This window comes from Petaurus breviceps, unplaced genomic scaffold, assembly GCF_028583685.1.
Source record: "Petaurus breviceps papuanus isolate PSGF00001 unplaced genomic scaffold, PetGlider_PUasm1.0 227, whole genome shotgun sequence".
NCBI lineage: Eukaryota > Metazoa > Chordata > Mammalia > Diprotodontia > Petauridae > Petaurus > Petaurus breviceps.
The window spans coordinates 1,563,554-1,572,552 of record NW_027185896.1 but is presented as its reverse complement, the minus strand read 5'-3'; the positions used below and the strand labels follow the sequence as shown (position 1 = coordinate 1,572,552).

At 35.4% G+C, this 8,999-nt stretch overlaps 1 long non-coding RNA gene across 4 annotated transcripts in view; it reads right to left on the bottom strand.

Annotated features, from left to right (window-relative positions):
* Nucleotides 1-668: 668 nt before the first annotated feature.
* Nucleotides 669-8,999, bottom strand: part of LOC138166919 (uncharacterized) — a 34,685-nt gene continuing 26,354 nt past the window's right edge. For 2 of the 4 annotated variants that reach the window (XR_011169769.1, XR_011169768.1), the window contains 3 exons: nt 7,102-7,148; nt 1,787-1,926; nt 669-956 (listed from right to left, as the gene is read on the bottom strand). This is a non-coding gene — a long non-coding RNA (uncharacterized lncRNA). Of the gene's footprint in view, nt 957-1,786; nt 1,927-7,101; nt 7,149-8,703; nt 8,813-8,999 lie in introns of those variants that run through there. The other 2 variants (XR_011169771.1, XR_011169770.1) reach the window with 2 other exon arrangements.

The window sequence follows — 8,999 nt, the reverse complement described above, 5'->3', positions numbered from 1 at the left end:
AAAAATTTTAATCTGATATATTAACATTTTCTCCCACTTGTTCTTAAATCCAAACAATCAAATAAACAATGAATCAAGGCCTTAGCTGTAGTATTTGCTCATTTCCTAAGTGAAAATCCTCACATTGAAAATTTTAAAATTGGCTCTTAATACTCATTTTGAGTTGACTCCAGTATACCCTCTAATTATCTCATATTTAAAGGATCCATCAAAGAAATAATATCAACATTCATCAAAAGGTATAACACATAAATTCATACAGAAAAATTAATTGAATTTCAAAAGAACATTGTTAATAAGACAATAATAGGAGATCATAATGTTCCTTTATTAAAACTGAACCAGTCTAACAGAAAGATTAGCAAAGAAGATATAGCACTTAACTAACTATTGAAATATCTTAAATTGAAAAAAAGAGCTATATCATCTTCTAAATGAGAACTTCAAGGAATATACAAATATATGGGTGTGTATGTATGTATATGTGTGTGTACAGACATCTAAAAGAAATATAAGACCAAAAGCATTCTCCAATAGATAGTGATACCAATGGAGCACATGAGTTTCCTATATGTCATTCCTCTCTCTTGTGACATGACTGACCCACCCACTTGATTTTACATACATACATACATATGCTGAAGAGTAATGTCAGTAATTAAAGACTTCTATTCACAGAGTACTTTAATTTTTGGCTTTTTAAAAATATTACATATAATAACAGGTTTAATCCTTACTATAACTACATGAGGTAGTCACTATTCCCATTTTACAAATAAGAAAACTAAGGCTCAGATACATTAAGTGACTTGTCCATTCACACTGCTATTAAGTGACAAAAATGAAATGATGAATTCAAGTCTTACTGGCTCTTCTAGGTTCAATATTATTTCCACTATAGTCCTTTGCCTCTGAGAAAAGTTTCCATGAACTTGTGATACTCTTCTCTGTACGGCCTAGAGAGAACAAAATGGAAATAAACATGAGCACTGTGAGGCTTAAAAAATGTTATTTTTAATAGAGCACCACCCTGGAGTCAGGAGAACATGAGTTCAAATCTGGCCTCAGACACTTGACACACTTGCTAGCCATGTGAGCTTGGACAGGTCACTTAACCCCAATTGCCCTGCCTTCCCCCCTCCAAAAAGCAAACACAAACAAACAAAAAACAGAAACAAAAAAAGTCTTATTTTTATCTTATTCACATGTTTCTAAAATCTCAGGCCTTGTCCAATTACACAAATATTTTAGGACTATATGGTAGGGGCAGTGGATATAGAGACTGAAAATAATAAAATTTTTAATAACTTACAATCTACACAGCTAAGTGGCACAGTGGGTAGAGTGCTGGTCTTGGGGTCAATAAGTCCCGAGTTCAAATTTGGTCTCAGACACTTACTAGCTATATGACCCTGGGCAAATAATTTAAACTGTGTGCTTCAGGTTCCATAATTACAAAAGGGGGATAATAATAGCACCCACCTGCTACAGCTGTTGTAAGGATCAAATGAGATGATATTTGTAAAGCACTTAGCGCAGTGCTTGGCACACAGTGGGCATTTAATAAATACTTGTTTCCTTCCTTTCCTCCTTCCTTCCCTCCTTCCTTCCCACCTTCCTTCCCTCCTTCTTTCTCTCTTTTCTTCCTTCCTGGACACAAATCAGCATATGCAAGAGTCAAAAAAGGAGTTTCAAAAACTGTACTCTGAAACTTTGAGAAGGGAGAGATTACTCTCAACTGGGGGTAGGAGGTGGAATGCAGAAAATGGAAGGAGTAGGAGCTGACCTTGGCCTTGTAGATGAAGAGGTCTACAAATGGAGAGGCATTCCAGGAATATGGAGTGGAAAAGAGCAGGTTAGTATTTGGAAGCAGCTAGTAGTTCAGTTTGTCTGGAAAGTAAAGATTAGAGCCAGATTGTGCAGGGCCTTAAAAAAAAAAAAAAAACAGGTGGAGCCTTGCTTGAATTGCTTGAATCTTGCTTGAATGTGGGAGTCAAATTTTATTCCCAGTAGTAGTCCCATCCAACTTATGCCCCATCTTTGCAACTGAATGAAGTTTCCTCTATGAACTCTTATAATGTAGGGCTTCCCAGGAAAGGATTTGGCAAACAGGGATGGAAAAATCCTTGACGACTGAATCATCTTTTTCTATGTTTACTGACACCTAACTTTATCCTTAAATCATGATGACTTTAATGAATCAGCAAATGAAGACCCTACAATGGCATATTGTCTTTTCAACTGAATTTGTTGTTGTAGTAAGAGCTGCATCTGAAAGAGATCATCACGTTCAGATACAAAATAATAAATGGGAAAACGGAAGATGGAACATTAACGGCTTTACCAGATATGTTCAATGTTTGAACTTCTTTACTGGGTTGAAAAGCACCACAGTTTTAGGGATGTGTTAGTTAGAAAGGAAATAGTTTGAATTTTCACTGCATGGTTGACATTAGAATCACTCTCTGCCCTGCCCCACCTCAATCCCTACAAAATGTGAAATAACCACTTTAACGATGTAAAATTATCTGTCAAGAGGTAATCTAATACCACCCTTTCTTATGATCCAGGGCTTTAAAAAAATCATAATACTCCTAGGCTCTGGCAATGGTTTTAAAACCAGGATAGATTGCAATGATAAAGTAATACAAACTTGCTTTTGTAACATATTCAAGTTCAAATCTGTTCAGATTACATAGAAGTCTGATGATGGAAGATAGCTTTGCCATTTCACTTCTACTGCTTCTCCTCTAAAAGCAATTTAAACTGTCCAAAGGACCTTTCCCCCCTTCCTTTATGTTAAAATGTTTGAGTTAAGTGACAATTTGTGATATCAAGAGACTGAGAAAAAATCAGAGATTACATTCATAAGTGATTTAAGCACGCTTACCAAAGCATCATATGACTAAGCAACAAGAGGGATGGACCATGCCTTTAGCCTTAACCTAGCTTTGGAAATGAGTAGAGAAATAGTAATAAGCTTACTTTTTTGACTTTAGTTTTCAGGAGATATCTGACCCACCAGGTTAAATGTAGCTTTACATGCAATTCAACTTTTCAGCTTGGATGAGTTTCTAGTTCACAAAGTAGAGTTTCATTTTCTCAAATAATTCCTTTTGGCAGGAACTTATGCATGGAGGCTCAACAGTACCTAGGACTGAACACTGGAAAGAAAACTGAAGGACAGTAGTTTGAATAGTCAACAGGCTTCTGGTTCATGTGTTCTAGAGCTTGACTCAGGATATTTATCTATCTAGCCTTGGCAAAAAAGAAAAATGTCACTTTATCTCTGGGCCTTAATTTCCTTCTATATAAAATTGAATTTAAATTGATTATTTTTTATCCACACCTAAATCAATGAATCTGAAACACACAAACACATCCTATAGTAACTCCAAAACTCCTGGATATTAAATGGGAACGTTTGCTCTGTCTCAAAATGTTAAGGATATATCTATATCAATCCATCTATCTATATTTATACATATAATTGTGATTTAATTAAATTATCTAGTATATTTGTATGCAAATTATATAGTATATGTGTACAGGGTGACTCAAAAGTCATAGTACATTCAAGTTTTAATAGTTTAAAAATAGTTTAGGCAATAATAACAGAGAAAACTGAGATTTAATTTGCTTAGGGAAATCTTAAAAAGCAAATCATCCCTATCAAGACAGATAACCAATTCCTTACAACTTCTTTTCTTGGGCATTGAGGGATTGAGTAATTGGACCAGGGTCTTACAGTCAGTATATGTCAGAGGGAGGACTACATGTATGTATATGTATGTTTGTATATTTAGTACTGAATTCTCATCTCAACATCAAACCTGAATGGAAAAAAGCTCAAACACAACCATAGTATAGTTTAAAATATATCAGATTTTTTTAATCACAGAACATAGATTTCAACCCCAAATCAATTACTTACTACCTGTGTAACCTTGAACAAACTATTTCCTCATTCTGGGTCAAAGTTTTCTCTATGATAAAATGAATGATAGTTGATTGATATGATCTCTAAATTTTCTTTCAGGTTGAATTTATATGAAATTATGCATAAAATGGCAATATGATATGAAAAGCTGATTGGATTAAGAAGCAGTAGATCTAGATTTGAATTTTCACTCTGCTACTTGTTATCTGTATGACCACATGAAGATAAGATCATTCTAATGATCTTAGCTTCAGTTCCCACATCTGCAAATTCAAGTTATAATCAGTCTGTCCCATAGGCTGGTGTGAAGATCAAATGAAATGATGTGTGTAAAGCCTACTGTAACCTTAAAACATAATCCATGATCTATGTAAATGTGAAATGCTATTTTTTTCTTAGTTTCCAAGGGAATGTCAAATTGTTGGTGGGTTTAATTCAAATACTATTGATTTTTGTTGTCCTTTAAGCATTTAAAATATTTAGAGATACATAATTGTTGTGTCTTGCTTTCTTTTCAATAAAATACATTCTCATCTTTGGGACTCTAATGGATAATGGAACACCAGAAATTCATGTCAAGAATGTCTACAAAGATTTATATATGGTCCTCTCAGAATCAGGGAGTTCCATGGGAGGGTAAGAAGTAATACATGCACATAAGTCCACATACTTGGGCTCCACTCCCAGTTTCCAATGTGACTCACCCTGTAATTCTGGGCACATATGGTCCCATGTCCCCACTAATAAAATGAGCTTAGTATATGCCATTTATATCCATCTCACAGGGAGGCTCAGGAATTAATGAGATCCTCTATGAAAACCTCTTTCAGCAATTTCAGAGTAAAGCACTGAGAACTATTTTGAGGAGTTAAATTAAAAAAGCACTCCACTCAAGGCATGCTCAACTGCCTCATCCTTGGATAAAGCTGGCCCTGGCTTCTCAAAAGCTGTATAAGAATAAGCTCTGATATATTCTGATGAGCATCATTTAAAATCCAAGGAAAAGTATGTTTCTTTGTCAAATGATGAACATCACACTATAGATTTGGAGTGGGAAGGGACCTTAGAAATCATCAAGCCCAACTAACCCCTTCATTTTGCAAATGAGAAAACTGAGTCTCTAAAATGTCAAAATCAGGATTTGAACCCAGGTCTTCTCAACTCCAGGTTTATTACTCTATTTTATGCTACTTTACCAACTTTACTACCTTAAGAATAGCTCATAACTAAGTGGCTGGCCAGTAATTGGTTAATAGTTCATCTATAGAAACCCATAAAACTCAGAGGGGTAGAAATGTGCATCAGTGAAGAGAGTGTACACTGAAGAAATCACAGAATGTTTTTAAGTATTAAATAAAACAGCTTCCCTCTGATGATATTTTATTCTTGCATATGTGCATAGTAAATGATGAGACAATAGCAGGTTTGACATTTTTGCTCAATCTGATAAAATTTCCCTACACATATGCCATAAGAATGACTGTAAAAGCTTGATATTTGGGACATGGTCTTCAATTGTGATGATTTCTTTTCCTTCAAAATTCTCGTGTTGTTATACATTTCCTTTTGGTTAAAATGTGGGTTTTCTTTTGCTTAAAAGTGTTTAGCTTATAATTTCACCCAAAGTAAAAGAAAAAGAAATTATGTGACTCCTGAAATGTTTAGTAGATTATTAACTGCTGATAGAATTCAATGGAATGTGATAGAAATATGAATATCTAGTTTCCCTTTCAAGTTTAAAAGTAAAGACAGAGAGGCACTTCTCCAAGTTTTCCCAGGGAAAAGCAGTGGGAGTTAAAGCTTACCAAAAAGAAAAGTCTGACTTTTGTAAAACAGTCAGTGAAATCGGATAGGTAGGAGAGGGAGGGGCACGAAAGCTGTTAAAAAGAAATTAGGTCAAATCTTGGTGGTAATCACCAAAAGGGCTTCAGACAAGAAATTTTCTCTAGAAATCATGGAGTACTGAAAGAAAGTTTTATGATATGTCAGAATGTAACAGATGAAGCAGCTAGGTGGTATAGTGGATAAAGTACTGAGCCTGGAATCAAGAACTCATCTTCATGACCTTAGACACTGAACTGTGTGACCTTGGGCAAGGCATTTAACCCTGTTTTCTTCAGTCACACATCTATAAAATGAGCTGAAAAAGGAAATGACAAAGCCCTCCAGTATCTTGGAGAAGAAAACCTCAAAAATGAGGTCATGAAAAGTTGATGACTGAACAATAGCAACAAGAAATGAAGATGTGTGACTACTCAAATTAATGAAAATTGGCTCAATATTATATGCCTGGTTAATTTCTTCAACTTTTTTTCCTGGTATAAGGGAGTGGTGAGAAGGAGGAAGATGGTATAGAGACAAAATACTGTAATAGTCATAGATCTAAAGGTGGAGGAGAAGAAGAAGAAGAAGAAGAAGAAGAAGAAGAAGAAGAAGAAGAAGAAGAAGAAGAAGAAGAAGAAGAAGAAGAAGAAGAAGAAAGGAAGGAAGGAAGGAAGGAAGGAAGGAAGGAAGGAAGGAAGGAAGGAAGGAAGGAAGGAAGGAAGGAAGGAAGGAAAAAAGGAACAGAATAAGAATAGTCCCTGGTCCACTGTCATGTAGGTAGTAAAGTTCCTTGACTTGTAGACATTATTTCCATTGCACCACATTTCTTCTTGTGTTAGGCTCTGTGATAAGGTACATTTGGGTTTAACTCTTACTAGTCATATTAATAACAATAATAGGAATAACATAAACAATAAGCATTTATATAATATTTTAAGGTTTAGAAAGTGCTTTATATATGTAATACTTCCTTGCACCATCCTTTATTTTCCTTATAACATGAACAATATGATGGTTATAATATGATAATAATGTAATGTATTATTATAATGTGATGCCTTAACAATTTGAAATATCATTATAACCATTTTAAGGTGATGATATTGAGGCTAGAAGATGTTAAATACTTGCCCAGGATCACATGGCCCTAGACCTCATGCAAAGGTGGTTTTCACCTTGATATATTTGGGATACCAAGGTAATAGCTATGTGATCACTGGTTATTATCTAGTAAATAAATGTCTAAAGAATGCCAGCAATAGCTGCTAGAAAGGGAACTTTTACCAGTGAAAAGGACTCATAAGTAGTAAGTATAAAATAGATTATGCAGAACTCACCATTCTGGGGTGTGATCATGAAACACATGGAGGTCCAGAGATCCATGCTATAATTGGGAAGACAGGGCAGAAACTTAGAAAGTATCAGTAGTGCTCTCAGACCACAAGATGTGTGCAGTATCTAAAATGACTAGACATATCCAGAGATGAATAACGCTATTTTATTACCTATGTTACAAAGGGTTTCCACTGGATTATTTATGGATATTTCCACTATGATGGGAAGGAAAAAGGAAATAAATTTTAATTTCAATTGAATAACATCTCACATTTTGAATGAAAAGGCAACAAGTTTAAGAAATGTTATCTTAAAGCAGTCATTTTTTTTGCACAAATAGCTCTAACAATCAATTATTGGATGTCCCTGTGGATTCTCTCTGAATTTCATGTAACTATAACCTCAGTTATTACTATTTTTCCCATCTAAGAGTATTTCTATTAAAAAGCTTTAACTAACAGAAGCTACAAATGGCAACAAAAAAGGAAGGTAGGGACCTTGACATGTTAAAGAATTAACTGCTGTCCTTCCCACTGTCCCCTCCTGTGACCACATCCGAGTCATAATATGCTTTTCATAACTCACATGCTCATCACCTCTGAGTCCATCCCCATGCTCTCCACTTGAAAATGTCACCAATAGGAAGTTAACTTGAATTCTTGAAGGTTATGTTAGCAACATGTTCTTACAAATTGGAAAACTTTTGTGTACACGTCTATTGATTTAATTAGCTAAACTTGGAGGGGCTTGCTGTAATGTAGACTACCAATAGAGGTGATTTTCTTCAGCAATAGATACTTGTGAAATTATGTACTAAAACATGGAGATATTCTGATTTGAGTAGCCATCATGATGAAATGGATCTTTTGAAATAACAAAGATCGAGTCGGAATTGAATTCATATTGAAAAAACTCAAGGCGGAGTAAAACTGATTAAACCAAAGTGTCATACCAGATCACAGAAAACAGAGATCATAAAATCATTCTACAGAATTCTTATTTGACCACACTGAGAATACTAGGTTAGTTTTTGGCATATGAGTACTAGAAAGATAAATGGACTGGAATGAGTTCAGAGAAAGAGACTGGGAATAGAACGTTTGTCATACAAAGATAAAAAGGGGATATGCAACATGGCTTTGATGAATGAGAACCGGAGTTGGGACCATAGCAGTCTCTCAATGGGATTAGCCTTGTAGTGGAATTCGCAATCTTCTATGGATGCCTTTAGGCTTGGAGAGCCAGGGAGGGAAGGAGGAAAATAGCCAGGAATAGCATGTGGAAGTGCAAAGGAAGGGGGTTTAAACTATGTAGGGTAAGATTAATAAAACCAACATTAAATTGGATCCACTTAGACCATAGCAAGATGGGGCCAGGGATGAGAGTGTGCCAGATGTAGGGAACAGGGCCTGCTCTGGTAAAAGTCAAACAACTGGAAAAGCTAGTCTTTAGTACTGCCCATCCCCTTTTTATCACTCTTCCTTCTCACTGTCCCTGCCACTGGGCCTGCATTCTCTGTCATGTCTCTCTCTCTTATAACTATGCTGCAAAATACATGTAATGTGTGATTAGTGCTTTTACAGAGGTACAAAGTAAAATGTTACCTGAGATCCAAGGAATAAGATTCTCTTTACTTGGAAAGATCTTTACATCATAAATTTTGGCTGAAAGGGATATTAGAAGTCACTGGGGACATGTCCTTCACTTTATAGCTAAAGAAACAGAGATATAGCCAGCATTAAGTGACTTGCCCAGGGCATTTCAGAAGGCTTTGGGTAAGAGGTGACATTTGCATTGAACTTTGAATATTGGCAAAAAGAAGTAGGTAAACATGAGGAGTAGGTGTGTACAACAAAAGATGAGAAAGCAAAAGGATTTTCTTTTTTGAATGGAAGGGGAG